Genomic DNA, 16,366 nt, shown 5'->3' with positions numbered 1-16,366 from the left:
GAGCCCTGTGGAACCCCACAAGTCAAAGGCTGTGGCGTTGAACAGGTGTCCCCCAATAACACCTTCTGGGTGCGGCCCTCCAGAAATGACCGGAGCCACTGCAGAACAGTGCCCCCGAGGCCCATTTCCGCAAGATGCCCCAGAAGGATACCATGGTCGACGGTATCGAAGGCCGCTGAGAGGTCCAGGAGCACCAACAGGGACACACTCCCCCTGTCTAGCTCCCGGCGCAGATCATCCACTAAGGCGACCAAGACCGTCTCAGTTCCATGTCCCGGTCTGAAACCAGACTGTGCCGAATCCAGATAATCCGTGTCTCTCAAGAATACCTGGAGTTGTGAGGCCACCACGCTTTCCATGACTTTGCCCAAAAAGGGGAGATTGGAAACAGGCCGAAAGTTGTCAAATTTAGTGGGGTCCAGTGATGGTTTTTCCAACAGCGGTTTTATAATAGCTTGTTTTAAGCTCGCTGGAATTTCGCCTTCCCGAAGGGAGGCGTTAACCACCACCGTTACCCACTCAGCCAATCCCCCTCTGGCCTCCTTCAGAAGCCAGGATGGGCAGGGGTCTAGGATGGACGTAGTGGGCCTCATTCCTCCAAGTATCTTGTCCACATCCTCGGGCTTCACAAATTGAAAAGAATCCATCAAAATAGGACAAGCAGGTGCTCGTGTCACATCCTCAGAGACTGCATTTAACGTGGTGTCCAGACCAGAACGGATCAAAGCGACTTTGTCTGCAAAGAACCGAGCAAATGCTTCGCAGCGCATGGCTGAATTGTCAGGGCTCCCGCCTGAGATGGCGGGAGTTAAAAGACCTCTGACAATCCGGAACAACTCCGCCGGACGGTTCCTTGCAGACACAATAGTAGCCGCAAAAAAGTTTTCTTTGCGGCTTTTATTGCCGCGGCATATGCCCTTAGAAAGGACACAAACCATGTTCGATTTGACTCGCTCGGATCCGAACGCCACACGCTCTCTAGTTCCCTCTTCCTTCGCTTCATCACTGCCAGCTCCTCAGTAAACCAAGGAGCTGGTTTAGCTCGGCTACTTGAGAGGGGACGTTCCGGAGCGATCGTGTCAATTGCCCTGGCCATCTCTCCATTCCAGAGAGCTACCAAGGCCTCGACAGGGTCACCTACCGAGGTGGCGGGAAAATCCCCAAGAGCCGTCAGGAATCCATTCGGATCCATAAGCCTCCTGGGGCGGACCAACTTAATGGGTCCTCCACCTTTGCAGAGGTTGGGGGGGCGCAGTGAGCCTAAATCTGACCAGGAAGTGGTCGGTCCATGGCAACGGAGAGATGGTCAACTCCTCCACACCGCCACCTTGCTGCCATCCCTGGCAGAAAACCAAGTCCAATGTATGTCCAGCACAGTGGGTGGGGCCAGATATTTGTTGGGACAGCCCCATGGTTGCCATGGCAGACATGAAGTCCTGAGGTGCTGCTGTGAGGGTCGCCTCAGCGTGGATATTGAAGTCTCCCAGCACGAGAAGCCATTGAGACTCCAACGCCAGGCTCGAGACTACCCCCGCTAGCTCAGGTAGGGAGACTGTAGTGCAGCGAGGTGGACGGTACACTAACAGAATCCCTATTCTGTCCCTATTCTGCAGGATATTTTGGAGGTAACACTGATGGAATCATTCCAGGAGTTAGATGTGACGTCTGTAGATAGTCCACGATTCGCAGGCATAAAACAGGGTTGGGAGGACAATAGCTTTATAAACAAGCACCTTGGTCTCCCTATGGATGTCCCAGTCCTCAAACACTCTCTGCTTCATTCGGAATAATGCTGCACCCACAGAGCTCAGAAGGTGTTGTATTTCAATGTCAATATTTACCTTTGTGGAGAGGTGGCTACACTAAAGGTGAACTAACCAGTATGCTTGGGTATTTAGATATAGTGTTGTAGTCATTGTGAAGGTCACTGGAATTATATACACTTAAATCAAGATTCTCTATTTTAACGAGTTTCTGAATAAGGTTAGTACAAAACTTGTAAATTGCAAATGTGGAGATTTTTTGTTTTTTAAAGAGTAAGTGAAATCATGAACCACTTTCAGAAATGTACTGACTCTTAAGCAAATTTAGTTGGATTAAAGAAAATACAATCATTTATCTGAAGTGAAAAAACAAAAAACAAAACACTAGCTTAAGTGATATGTAATCTAAGGCCAACACACTTAGATATCACTTTTTAGGTTTTATGTTTGAAAAGCTTCCAGATGTGTTTATGTTAGTTCAGAAATGAAAAATATGAAGGGGGGGGGGGGATACCTCTATTTAAGTACTTGCTGAAACCATATCTTAATAATTATTTTGGGTCATATCACAGCCAAATAAAATGTGAGATACCCAGGAAACTTAAATGGAACAGCTAATAAATTGAACTGATTATATTCGTTTGGCAGGATTTTTAGCAGAATGCCACATTCACCCCACAGGAGACCTTGAAAGCCACATCCTATACCACACCTGTTCCTGCAAAAGAAATCCCCCTTTTTTTTTGTGGTGCTTTGGGGGTCCTAGGAGCATTCTCACCATATTTGGGGTCGTCCTGGTTGGATCATTTCTATATTTTCTCACTGAGGGGTGTCCATGAAAGTGTCCCTGGGAACCGCATGTGGTCTACAGGCTTGGCCCACCCCTGCCTCAGAACCTCAGGTGTTATTCACTTCCATTTAAGTGATGGGATCTCTCTTTCAACTAAAGAATTTATTTCCTTCAAAGGATTACCACTGTCTGCAGCGACTGTGAGAATATGAATATAATACACTTCATTGAGTACTGTAGCTATATAAGATGATAGGTTAATTATGAATTGTAATGTAAAGTTCAAACAGAATTTATTTTCAGTGACCTGGAAGGCCAAATGCCATGATGAGCAAGATGTAGAAGAAATCAGTTGTGACTTTAAACTTGATAGACTTTTAAATGTCTTATTTAATGTTCTTATTAAAAGGAGGGGAATTAGGCTCAGATCAAGCATATACTCTAAAGCATAACTGTCTAAGCTCCTTTCACTCTTGTTAACTTGAAAGGCCACAGCTGTATGGAAAGATCAATTATATGTATAAAAGAGGAACAGAAATTATTTCACTCAAGGAACAAAACTAGTAGAAAGGAATAGAGACTTGGACTTGTCTTTTCTAGTCCTCCTATTTTCTCAGGGACATTTTAGTCTACTTTGGGAATTAAATACCACAAGCCATATTCTGCTCTGGCTAAAGCAAGGACTACTACCACCCACTTGAGCTTCAGAGCTCTAGTTTCATATGCAAACTGGAAAGCCAAGCACTCACCCCTGCATCACACCATAAACTGAGCTGCAGGCATCCTAGTACACACACATATTTTTCAGAAAAACCTTTTTTCAAATTACCAAACATTTGTTGATTTTGAAGACAAATGCGTAAGTGTTATAGCACCTGAATATACAGTATGTTCATTTTAAAGAATCAATAAGAATAAGAATAATGGAAATTTAATTATTAATTATTAAATAATAATAATATAAATTATTAATAATGGAACATAGTACATCAGACATCACGACTGTGGAAAAGAAAAAAAGTTTGGATTATTGATGTCACCAGACCAGATGACAGTCGAATTGACGAAAAACAACAGGAGAAACTCAGCCGTTATCAAGACCTCAAAATTGAACTGCAAAGGCTCTGGCATAAACAAATACAGGTGGTCCCAGTAGTAAAAGGCACACTGGGTGCCATGCCAAAAGATCTCACCGGCAATAAACATTGACAAAATCATGATCTGTCAACTGCAAAAGGCCACCTTACTTGAATCTGCATGCATCATTCGAAAATATATCACACAGTCCTAAATGCTTGGGAAGTCTTCGACTTGTGATTTTGTGATACAAAATCCAGCATATATATCTTGCTTGCTGTGTCATACTGTGTTTCTGTGTCAGCAAAATAATAATAATAATAATAATAATAATAATAATAATAAGAAGAAGAAGAAGAAGAAGAAGTAGTCTTGTTGTGGTTGGGCAGACTGGTGCACAACAATTTTGGGGATAGGGCTAGTGAGTAAAGTGCATAGGTCATATAGCAGCTGTAAGGATAAGAGCAATATAAAAGGATCGTTATAACTTTGGATACAACAATAGTAAAGTGCGAGGACAAGATGTTGGGTCCTAGCTGGGGCTAAGAAGGGCTGCAAGGATTTGTATACAGGATGCAATTGCAAATGAGCTTTTTTGCTTTTCCTAGATTCCCATTTTATCAGGAAGAAAGGACAGCCAAACTGTATAAGAGGGTGAATCAACACTGTTAAAATAAATATGACATGACTACAACTCAATAGCACATGATTCCATAGCACTGGCAGTGCATCTACACTTTGGAATTAATAGTTTGACACCACTTTAATTGCCACTGATGAATGCTGTGAAATCCCGGGAGTTGTATTGATATTGATATGGAAAGAAACCTGCATACACAGGCCAGAAAAATAGTTTCTTGAGGACTGAAGTAGGGGTTAAGAAAATGGATCTAGCTAATAAAACTAGACTGGAAATCTGGCTAGAATCAGCCATTTTCAACATATATCTACAGTACACTGCACAGTTATAGCAGTTAGATAGTACTTTGGATGCCAATGCAGCATTCTATGTTATCTTGGGATTTGTAGTGGGATGAAATACATAGAAATACATAGAATTCTCTGTAAGAGTATTCTAAGATCCACTTATGGACCAAATACCCTTATTGCTCCGTAAGTGCACAAAATATGCAAGGTTAATAAGATTAGCTGACTGATTTAACATACAGTTGGATGAAATTAGCAACAGTTAAAACTGGTTAAAATACAGGATTAGTACTGGATTGTACTACAGAATTCTGGGAACTTCACAGGATTCCATAGAAGGGAGACATGGAAAATAAAGTGGTACCAATTGCCATTGATGCATTATGTGTTCTACACGTTTGGGTAAGAGAAGAATAGACTGAATTGTAGTTTTAGAATCTTCATATTTTAAGTTGTTTTGTATATTTACATTTTTAACACCTGGAAAGCTCTTCTTATGAAAATCCATTTATTTGACTACATTAGTGGAAGTCTTTTAAATCCTAACAAGGAACACCCCAACGGCGACATTTGCAGCAGCCTCCATTTGTCTCTATCAACATTGAATTGTAAGTTTTAACCAGGCAGCCGTTACCTGACTGTGAATGGAAAACAATCCTACTTCATTTTTCCCTAAGTATAGATTTTAGTTCTCTAAATGATTTGTTTCAACAGCTTGAAGTAATGTGTCCCATGGCTCATAAGTCTTGGCACTCAAGCAAGGTGTTACAGCGTTTAGTGATCTCAAGGGTCCTCTGTTTCTATTGCCAATTGTCTCTGTAAGAAATGAACTGAAACACATCCATGATCTATTTGCTAGAGCAAGTGTTTAAAAACTCCCAAAGAAGATTTTTTAAACAAAATAGATTTATCAACAGGAAATCAGCTAACCTTAGAGGCATCTCAAGGATCTATCATTTATCAGCATACTTGGGAAGTGTTTTTTGCCCCAGAAAGATAGAAAACATAGCCAAATGGTCAGTTTAGAACTCCTTTTGGATAGAGGGGAGAAATTTCCCCATAGAGCAAAGTCATCTTGAATGATATCCTTGGAAGCTTTTGGACGTCAAGATACTAGACATGTCTTCCAACACTTTATTATATGAATCTGGAATGTGTCCTGAGGAGGGTGACTAAATTTTCAAGGGTCTGGAGAAGGAGCCCTATGAGGAGTGGCTAAAATTGCTGGGCATGTTTAGCATGCAGAAGAAAAGGCTGAGATTGCCATGTATAATTATGTGAGGGGAAGTCATAGGGAGAAGGGAGCAAGCTTGTTTTCTGCTGCCCTAGAGACTAGGATGCGGAACAATGGCTTCAAACTACAGGAAAGGAGATTCCATGTAAACATTGGGAAGAACTTCTTAACTGTGAGAGTTGTTCAACAGTGGAACTCTCTGCCCCAGAGCATGGTGGAGGCTCCTTCTTTGGAAGCTTTTAAACAGAGACAGGATGACCATCTGTTGGGAGTGCTTTGAATGCAATTTTCCTGCTTCTTGGCAGGGGGTTGAACTAGATGGCCTACAAGGTCTCTCCCAACTCTGATTCTATGAAGGTAAATATGTATCCCCTTATTTCACATAATAGATGCATCTACCCTGCAGAATTAATGCAATTTAATACCACTTTAACTGTCATTGCTCAAGGCTATGGAATCATCCGAGATTAGGACGTGGAACAATGGCTTCAAACTACAAGAGAGGAGATTCCATCTGAACATGAGGAAGAACTTCCTGACTGTGAGAGCCATTCAGCAGTGGAACTCTCTGCCCCGGAGTGTGGTGGAGGCTCTTTCTTTGGAAGCTTTTAAACAGGGGCTGGATGACCATCTGTCAGGGGTGATTTGAATGCAATATTCCTGCTTCTTGGCAGGGGGTTGGACTGGATGGCCCATGAGGTCTCTTCCAACTCTTTGATTCTATGATTCTATGATCAGATTTGTAGTTTGGTGAGGCATCAGTATTTTTTGACAGTGAAGGCTAAAGACCTTGTCAAACTCCTGGGATTCCATAGTATTGAGCCATGGCATTTAAACTGGGGTCAAACAGCATTAATTCTCATCGATCACTGAAGCCTGCCTACCTCATTCAAATGAAGCTGCAGCTATCAATCTTACCGAGGAAGCATGAGGTGCTCTATACAGCACAGAGAACGTTTCTTCTTCTAATTAGAAAAAAAGATCAGGAAGTGAATCCAAGTTTTTTTAAAGAACACATTTAGATCTAAAGGGGAAATATACAGAACAGTGTCATTCATCCTGACAAATAAACCACCAACAGTGTGTTAATACTTCTGCTGCACCTCTTTCTGGGTTCTAAAGAGGCAATCATAATTGCATATTGCAAACACAATCACAGTTCATGTCCCAACATATATATTTGCGACAATGTACACATTATATATTAAAACTAGTCGTCCCCTGCCACACATTGCTGTGGCCCAGTCTGTGGATATGTGTTTTGTGTGTGTGTGTGTGTATATATATATGTGTGTGTGTGTATATGTCTGTGTGTGTATATTTGTGCATATGTGGTTTTGTGTATGCATTGTAATATTTTTTTTTTAATTTTTTGGCTTTTTAAGTCTCTTCCGCTGTGTTTTTCTATGCTTTTATGAGTGATGGTCACTCATTGGCCTGATAGGTGTATTGTGTCCAAATTTGGTGTCAATTCACCCAGTGGTTTTTGAGTTATGTTAATGCTACAAACAAACATTACATTTTTATATAGAGTAGCACCTATACACTGTCTTAAAAGTTACATACATCCAATGAGGTTTTACAAGTAATCAGGATGGGACTGTTTAATTCACCAGAGTCTTAATAGACTATAGAATCTACCTAGAACTAGGTTTGGAATGTAGGCATTCTACAACCTTGGCCATTGAAGGAAATGTAAACAACATCCCAAGCTGTAGGTGCTTGCCATGTATGGTTTTGTACATTGTTTTTTGTTTGTTATGAACAGCAATAAAGAATGACTTACATAAAAATTATAATATATGATATATTCCCCCCATCCCTACTCCCATGTGTTGCTTTTATCACTGGAGTTCAAACCACTGTATATTATTAATACAAAATATGTCTCATGCTGGTTGAAATCCCTTAATGCCCAAGAAATATAAATATGTGCATGTGGAAATAGGGTGCACCATTACTATGCAATTCCCCATGCAAAATAGCAATACTGAACAGCATCGGTCAATTACTTAGGGGCCCTTGTGCAATGCGCAATCAAATTGTACAATTCACAGTGCATGAGCACAATGCACAAGATGACTATATACACAGCTCTGCTTCCATTGCAATTTACAGTATAGGTCTGTTGGGGTGACTCATTTCCATAGCATGACTTAATGTCTGTGCATGTCACTAACAGAAGCCCTATTCAGAGAGAATAATGCATTTCTCAGTGGGTTCAGGAAATACAGAAAATACACATTTTTTACCATAACTTCAAACACAGTAGTATCTCTCAGTACCTTGGAAATAAAATTCATTGATGAGATTTTTGTTAAGTGCTGGGTATAGAGTACCAGAATCACTTCCTCTTGTAAGGTGGAAATTCTGGACATAGCCATAGAAATATACTATATGTAGTAAACCACCAGAGATCGTTAAAGAAGTTAGCCATTCAATGAAATACTTTGTCTCCATCTGTCAAACTGCAAAAATTAAATAAAAGTTCTGCTGGATGTCACAATGACCAAGGAGGGAAATTTATACCACAGAGTATGCTTGATAATGAGTTCTTAGTCATATTTGATCTAACTCAAGATGGATTTTTCTCACCTTTTATTGAAGTGATGCTTCATTGTTACTCAGTACTCATGTATTTGATATCTACGAGAGCCACTTCACACATTTCAGCCAAAGCAGTCATTAAAAAAGAAGCCAATGTTTTTAGCTCTGCGTATTCCTACTTCTGGCTAAAATATGGTCATGTTAGACACTGGCCACATTTGGGTGTCTACCTGGTGTTGTGTGGCTACAGCAAGGTTCTCCCCTTACTCCTTTTTCTCCAATCTACTGGTAACACACTTTATTGCAGAGATCCTCATTTATACTAAGCAGAGTTCTTAAAATACAGAAGTAGCATGGAAAACAAAAATAGTAAGCCAGGATCTTGCCTTTTGGTGATCTGTCCCTAAATTATTATCTTGGTTTTTTAACTGGCATCATGATGGAGTCTTTAACACCTGGCAGGAAAGTTGGAGCCTCCATGCTGAAGGCTGCATGGATGGGAAGAAGAAAGATACAAGGAGGATGTATCCATGTTGGTTCCATAACCTCCCCATCTAAAAATGTGTCAAAATATTTCGATAGAAAAAAGCTAATATTCAGGTTTGTTTTGAATATAATGCCGAGATCAACATCACCAGAATCTTTAAAATAGTGTTATTTTCTGAGGAAATTTATTTTGGACTTGAAGAAGTGTAATTTATCATTATGTTATTTTGCACTGTTTATTTTATCTTGTTACATTATGTATTTTATTGTGACATAATTTTTCATTGTTTTGTGTTTTATTTTGCTGTGTTGTGTTTTCAGGCTTGGCCTCATATTAGCTGCCCCGAGTCCCCTTTGGGGAGATGGTGGCGGGATATAAATAAAGATTATTATTATTATTATTATTATTATTATTATTATTATTATTATTTGAAACACAACAACATGAGTCCACAGCAGACAAGATCACTCTGCTGGCTGTTGTATTGGATCACACGTCAGACATTTCCCAAGTGTCTAGGACTGTGTGATGTATTAGTGAATGATGCGTGCAGATCACATCAAGGTGGCCTTCTGCAGCTGGCAGATGTTAATCTTGTCAGCGCCGATTGTGTTTAAGTGCAGGCCAAGGTCTTTAGGCACTGCACCTAGTGTGCTGATCACCACTGGGACTACCTTGACTGGCTTGTGCCAGTCTTTGCAGTTCGATCTTTAAATCCACATGTCGTGTCATCTTTTCCAGTTGTTTCTCTTCAATCCTGCTGTCACCTGGGATTGCAACATTGACATGATGATGATGATGATGATGATGATGATGATGATTAATTTAGCTGCATTCTTTCACATGTACATCTTTTCTCAAAACTGTGGAGTTAGGTGTTTCTCAGGAAAAGAAAGCAACATCTGCCCTGTCATTTCAGAGACATAATAATGCCTTCTTGTTATTAATTACTGGTATCATGAAACAACCTAATAATGTGTTCAAGAAAGGAAATATTGTAACTGGCTCCAAAGACTTGATCTATTAGATTAAATTTCTTAAATTAAATTTGAAGTCGAGTTTGGCTTCTCCCTCCTGTAACATTTCCATGAACAACATCCATCTGAAGACTTGTTGATTTCAGTAAGGTAAAGGTTTCCCCTGACATTAAGTATAATTGTGTCTGATTCTGGAGGGTAGGGGTGGTGCTCATCTCAATTTCTAAGCAGAAGAGCTGGCTTTATCTGTAGACACCTCCAAAGTCATGTGGCTAGCATGACTTCATGGAGCACCTTTACCTTCCCGCAGAAGCAGTACCTATTAATCTAGTCACATTCGCATATTTTCGAACTGCTAGGTTGGCAAAAGCTGGGTCTAACAGTGGGAGCTCACCCTGCTCCCTGGATTTGAACCACCAACCTTTTGGTCAGCAAGTTCTGGAGCTTAGTGCTTTAACCCACCACTCCACCAGTTGAGGGCTCAGTTCAAAGTGCCTTTACAAAGTTGAATTTAGCCTGGATCGTGTGCAGGATACTTCGTGGCCATTTCTAAGTGTAATGTTTTAAACATGGTAAGCTTTTAAAGAATGGCTGAACTAGATCTTGGCAACTGAATTATTGTTCTCCTTATGCTGCCTCTGAGGTAGAAAGTCAAACTCAGTTTACCAGCAATGATACATTTGCCAGTTGAAAAGTCCAAGACCTTCACAAATGCACTCCCACCACAGCTGAAATGCATTTAATCAGTGCCTCCCACTATTTGTTAATTGTTGGTCTTTGCCCTTGCAGCTACAAAAAATAGCCTGCATAATATCTCATTCATTAAGAATAACTGACTCGAAACTACTTTCTGTGATTTGATAATGGCTATTTGACAGTCATAATTAATATGTCACACTTCTAACTAATCTTTCTTGAAGTGCTTCTGATTTGCACAAAATATGTTCCACCAGGTAATTTCTAAACAATTACTTTAGATTCTGAGTACCTGAATATTTTGTCTGATAAAGCTGAGCTACATCTGTGCTGCAGAATTCATGTAGTTTACCACCACTTTAACTTCCATAGCTCAATGCTATGGATTTTATGAGATTTCTAGTTTAGTGAGGACCTAGCCCTCTTTGACAGAGAAGGCTTGTAAAACTGAGGCTCCCACAATCCCATAAAATTGAGCCACAGTGAAAGTGGTGTCAGACCGCATTAATTCTACAATGCTAATGCACCCTTGGTCTCTATCTATGGCAGGTATTTGGGCACAAGTTCAACATAAGCTGCTCTGTGCTTCTTAAAAGATGTGTATCATCATCATTAACAACAATAGTGGAGCCCCCGGTGGCACAGTGGGTTAAACCCTTGTGCCGGTAGGACTGAAGACCGACAGGTTGGAGATTCAAATCCGGGGAGTGTGCGGATGAGCTCCTTCTGTCAGCTCCAGTTCCCCATGTGGGGACATGAGAGAAGCCTCCCACAAGGATGGTAAAGCATCAAAACATCAGGGCATCCCCTGGGAAATGTCCTTGCAGACAGCCAATTCTATCACACCAGAAGTGACTTACAGTTTCTCAAGTCGCTCCTGACACACACACACACAAAACCCAACAACAACAGTGAGCTTGAATGACAGAAATCTTTTCCAGAAAACATGGCTGATACAAAAAAGAGCTGCAGAAATGAGAAGTGGGTGACCAATGGTCATTAATTTCTAATATAAAGAGAGCAGCAGCAACAATGACCTACAGAAGATCCTTGAACTTCACTCACTCATGCAGAGAAACAGAGAAATGAAATGTAATGAAAGGGACTCAGGGCAGCTCACAACAAAATACACAATGGCAAACATTCAATGCTGACAGTAATATATAAGCAAATCAATAAACAAATCAAGAACAACTCAATAAATTATATACCAAAATAAATGAACAAGACATAATGTAATCTACATAATTACTAATATATTAAATCCTTAAGATATAATTTAAAATCTCTAAAATTAGTCTAAAATTGTTGGGGGGAGAGGTGGAAAACAGCTGGTTACCAGGGTGGCTGCTAGCATCTAGATAAGGTGCAAAGGTAAAGTGGATAAGGTAGATCTGTAATTGGTTAAATGAACGAGCCCAGAGGGTGCTCACCAATGCTTCCTCTTCATCCTGGAAAGAAGAGATGAGCGGGGTGCCGCAGGGTTCCGTCCTGGGCCCGATCCTGTTCAACATCTTTATAAATGACTTAGATGAAGGGCCAGAAGGCATGGTCATCAAGTTTGCAGACAACACCAAATTGGGAGGGATAGCCAATACTCCAGAAGACAGGAGCAGAATTCAAAATGATCTTAACAAATTAGAGAGATGGGCCAAAACTAACAAAATGAAGTTCAATGAGGGCAAATGCAAGATACACCACTTAGGCTGAAAAAAATGAAATGAAAAGATACAGAATGGGAGACACCTGGCTCAAGAGCAGTACATGTGAAAAAGATCTTGGAATCCTTGTAGTCAAACATGAGCCAAAAATGTCATGTGGCAGGTTAGATCACGCCTTGGTTAGATCACACCTGGAATACTGTGTCCAATTCTGGACACCACAGTTGAAGACGGATATTGAAAAGCTGGAATGTGTCCAGAGGAGGGTGACTAAAATGATCAATGGTCTGGAGAACAAGCCCTATAAGGAGCAGCTTAAAGAGCTGGGCATGTTTAACCTGCAGAAGAGAAGACTGAGATAAGATGTGATAGCAATGTATAAATATGGGAGGGGAAGTCATAGGGAGGAGGGAGCAAGTTTGTTTCCTTCTGCCCTGGAGACTAGGATGCGGAGCAATGGCTTCAAACTACAGGAAAGGAGATTCCACCTGAACATTAGGAAGAACTTTTTGACTGTGAGAGCTGTTCACCTGAAGTGTGGTGAAGGTTCCTTCTATGGAGGTTTTTAAACAGAGGCTGGATGGCCCATCTGTTGGGGGTGCTTTGAATGGATTTTCCTGCTTCTTGGTAAGGGGTTGGGCTGGATGGCCCATGAAGCCTCTTCCAAATCTATGATTCCATGATTCAATGAAATAGATGTACTTAATCATCCTCCTCTCCATAAGTTAAATCACATAGATGTGTTTTTAATAGCTTTTGGATGGAAAGGAGGGAAGAGGCCATTCTTAATGCTTTAGGGAGGGAGTTCCAGAGATGGGGATGGAACCGAGAGATGGGGATTGAGACAGGGGTGGGACTGAGAGGAGGAACCTCTCCGCCGACCAGAGTGCTCATGTTGGTTTGTATATAGAGATTCGGTCTTTCAAATAGTCTGGGCCTGAAACATTTAGGGATTTATAGGTAATAACCAGCACTTACTATTTAGCCTGGAAGCAGATCAGCACCAGTGAAGCTGCTGTAACACAGGAGTTTTTTGCTCCCTGAACAGTGGTCCAGTTAGTAACCTGGCTGCCGATCTCTTTCACCAGTTGTAGCTTCCGAACTGTCTTCAAAGGCAGCCCCATGTAGAGAGCATTGCAGTAGTCCAAATGGGATATGACCAAGGTGTGGACTACCTTGGCCAGGTCTGGCGTCTCAAGGTATGGGCACAGCTGGCACACAATTTTCAGCTGTGCAAAGCACTCCTGGTCACTACTGACACCTGGGGTTCCAGGGTCAGCGATGAGTCCAGGATCACCCCTAGAGGGAGTGCAACCCCATCCAACACAGGCTGTAATCCCGCACCCTGATCTTCTTTCGACTGACCAGGAGTACCTCTCTTTTCTCTGGATTTACCCTCAACTTATTGGCTCTCACCCAGAGGGGCAGAACCATCAAGATGAAAAGCAGAGGAACTGGGAGTCCAGTTGAGCAATAGCCTTAGCAAGTACTTAGAGAACTAATCCTGAATGTGTGGAATGTAATTAATCCAAGCAAACTTGCAGATTTAGCAAGGCCAACACCCTTATGGTCATGCCAAAGCCATGATCAGAATGGAAGTATCTTATTCTTTCAACTTGTTCTGTACCTTCACATCACTTCTGATTTTAAAACTTGGCACGGAGTTTTCTTGGCAAGATTTGTTCAGAGAGCATTTGCCTTTGCCTCCCTCCGAAGCTGAGAGAGTATGGCTTTTCCAAGGCCATCTTTTTAACTACAACGTCAGTACTTTCTGCTCAAGGTCCTTTGAAGCTGGAAAGGAAACTGGAGAAACTTGAGTGCAAGCAACCTTATGGAGTCTTGTTCACAAATATCTTATTATATATATCCTTTTTTTTTTTGAAAAGAATATGACACAAAGACATTATGTACCGTTTAACACAGTGGTTCTCAACCTGTGGGACCCAGATGTTTTGGCCTTCAACTCCCAGAAATCCTAACAGCTGGTAAACTGGCTAGGATTCTGAGAGTTGTAGGACAAAACAACAGAGGACCCACATCTAACACTTGAGAACCATTGATTTAACAGAAGACACAATAAGCTCATTGGGGTTTGGGTTGCTGTAGGTTTTCTAGGTTGTATGGCCATATTCTAGAAGCATTTTCTCCTGACATTTCACCCACATCTATGGCAGGCATCCTCAGAGGTTGTGAGGTCAGCTGGAAACTAGGCAAGTGGGGTTGATATATCTGTGGAATGTCCAGGGTAGGAGAAAGAACACTTGTCTATTTGAGGCAGGTGTTAATGTTGCAATTGGCCACCTTGATTAGCATTTAATGGCCTTGCAGCTTCAAGGTCTGGCTGCTTACTGCCTGGGGGAATGTTCACTGGGCTTTGTTTGTTATTTTTCCAGAAAATAGAATTTTCAATATTTATATGGAGCCTTTTGTTCATAAGTTCAAAGCATGAAAAAAAAATCCATTTACCATGCAGCTGAAGCATCTCTCCACAGGTCTAAATGTGATTTTGGAGAACTCCCCACATTCATTGATACAAGTAATAAAATAAACTACCTTGAAAAGAAGCTTAACTGCATTGGTAATTTCACTTACCTTGTATCTATATGTGTGCTAAGGTTGCTAAATTAAAACATTTTAAAGTGCTACTTCTGCTATCACTTGTTTCAAGTGAAATTGTGACAGAGAAAAATCTGAAAGTTTTTCTGTTTCTGTGCAATATTTTAGGTGTCTTGAAGGCTCCCAAGAAGAGTCATCTCTTGTGCATTCAAGGTTTTTACAGCCAGCATGATGTTGTGATTTGTTGGATTTTAGGAACCTGACATACAGTGCAGTTTCATAATACAATTTAACTACATTGAATTGCATTTATATGAGTCTATCCAGACATATAATGCAGTTCAATGCTGTTAAACTGCATTATGAAATTGCAGTATATGACAATGTAGATACTAGAGCCTTGAACTCTGGGAAAACCAGGGTTTGTATCCCAACCTACTCATGAAAATGTGTGCCAGGTTCATCTGCAGTTTGACTTTGTAATTTGGTGAGGTACCTGCACTCTTTGGCAGAGGAGACTAAAGACCAACTCCCATGAACCTAATACCATTGAGCCATGACAGTTAAAGTGGTGTCAAACTGCATTAATTCTACAATGTAGATGAGCCCTTGGGCATTTCTTAAAGGATAACAGTGTGAAGAAGAGTCAAGAATTAGTGCAAAGAAAAGAAATGTATATTTCGGAGCAATAATGAACAGCAGCTCAGCAAAGCTACCTGTGTCTAGACAGTCTGCTCATGGAATGATTCTAAACCAATCCCAGATGCAAAAGAGCTTGCGGGGAAAACATCCAATCTCCTAGTTTTAACAAGACCATTTCTCAACAATTGTTAATTAGTTGTGAAGGGAAAACAAATGTCTTTTTTTAACGCAAGACATCCGAGTGCTCTGCCAAGCGTTATGTTACAATTGATAAACACAAGGGACTGGCAGGTGTTATGTAAAGCCTCCGAATCCCTCAACATCTGGAAAACCACAGGCTGCCCACTCCATAGTACAAAGAAGATGTGAGGGAATCAAGTTGCATATGTGTTTAAAGTCTTTTGTGATTGTTGTCTTGGACAAACATTTCCCTGTGCAGTTGAGAATAAACAAACACAATCAGAATCTCGCATCTACCAAAGGAGGCTTCTAAGAAAAAATGAGCAGAGAGTGAGTATTTCCAACAGTTACTGGGAAACTTATTACATCCTTCCCAATTTTTTGACATCAGTCTTGGTTCAGCTATCAGGCTGAAATGGATTTAGTAAAATTCTTACTCAAGATAACAGAGGCTGTAGGTCTAGCAATAAACATGAAATTCAATGACGCCAACTTCTAATTAGATCTGTACAAGCTACAATCTACGGTATATAAATAAAAATGTAATGTTCGTTTGTAGGATTAGCATAACTAAAAAAAACACTGGATGAATTGCCACCAAATTTGGACACAATACACTTACTAACCCAAGGAGTGACCATCACTAAAAAAAAAAAAAAAAGGATTTTGTCATTTGGGAGTTGTAGTTGCTGGGATTTACAATCAAAGAGCATTCTGAACAATGGAATTGAACCAAACTTGGCACACAGGACTCTCACAACCAACAGAAAATTCTGGAAGTGTTTGGTGGGCATTGACCTTGAGTTTTAGAGTTGCAATCCACCTACAT

This window comes from Anolis sagrei, chromosome 1 (genome assembly GCF_037176765.1).
Source record: "Anolis sagrei isolate rAnoSag1 chromosome 1, rAnoSag1.mat, whole genome shotgun sequence".
Taxonomy (NCBI): domain Eukaryota; kingdom Metazoa; phylum Chordata; class Lepidosauria; order Squamata; family Dactyloidae; genus Anolis; species Anolis sagrei.
Note: the sequence above shows the minus strand (reverse complement) of the source record.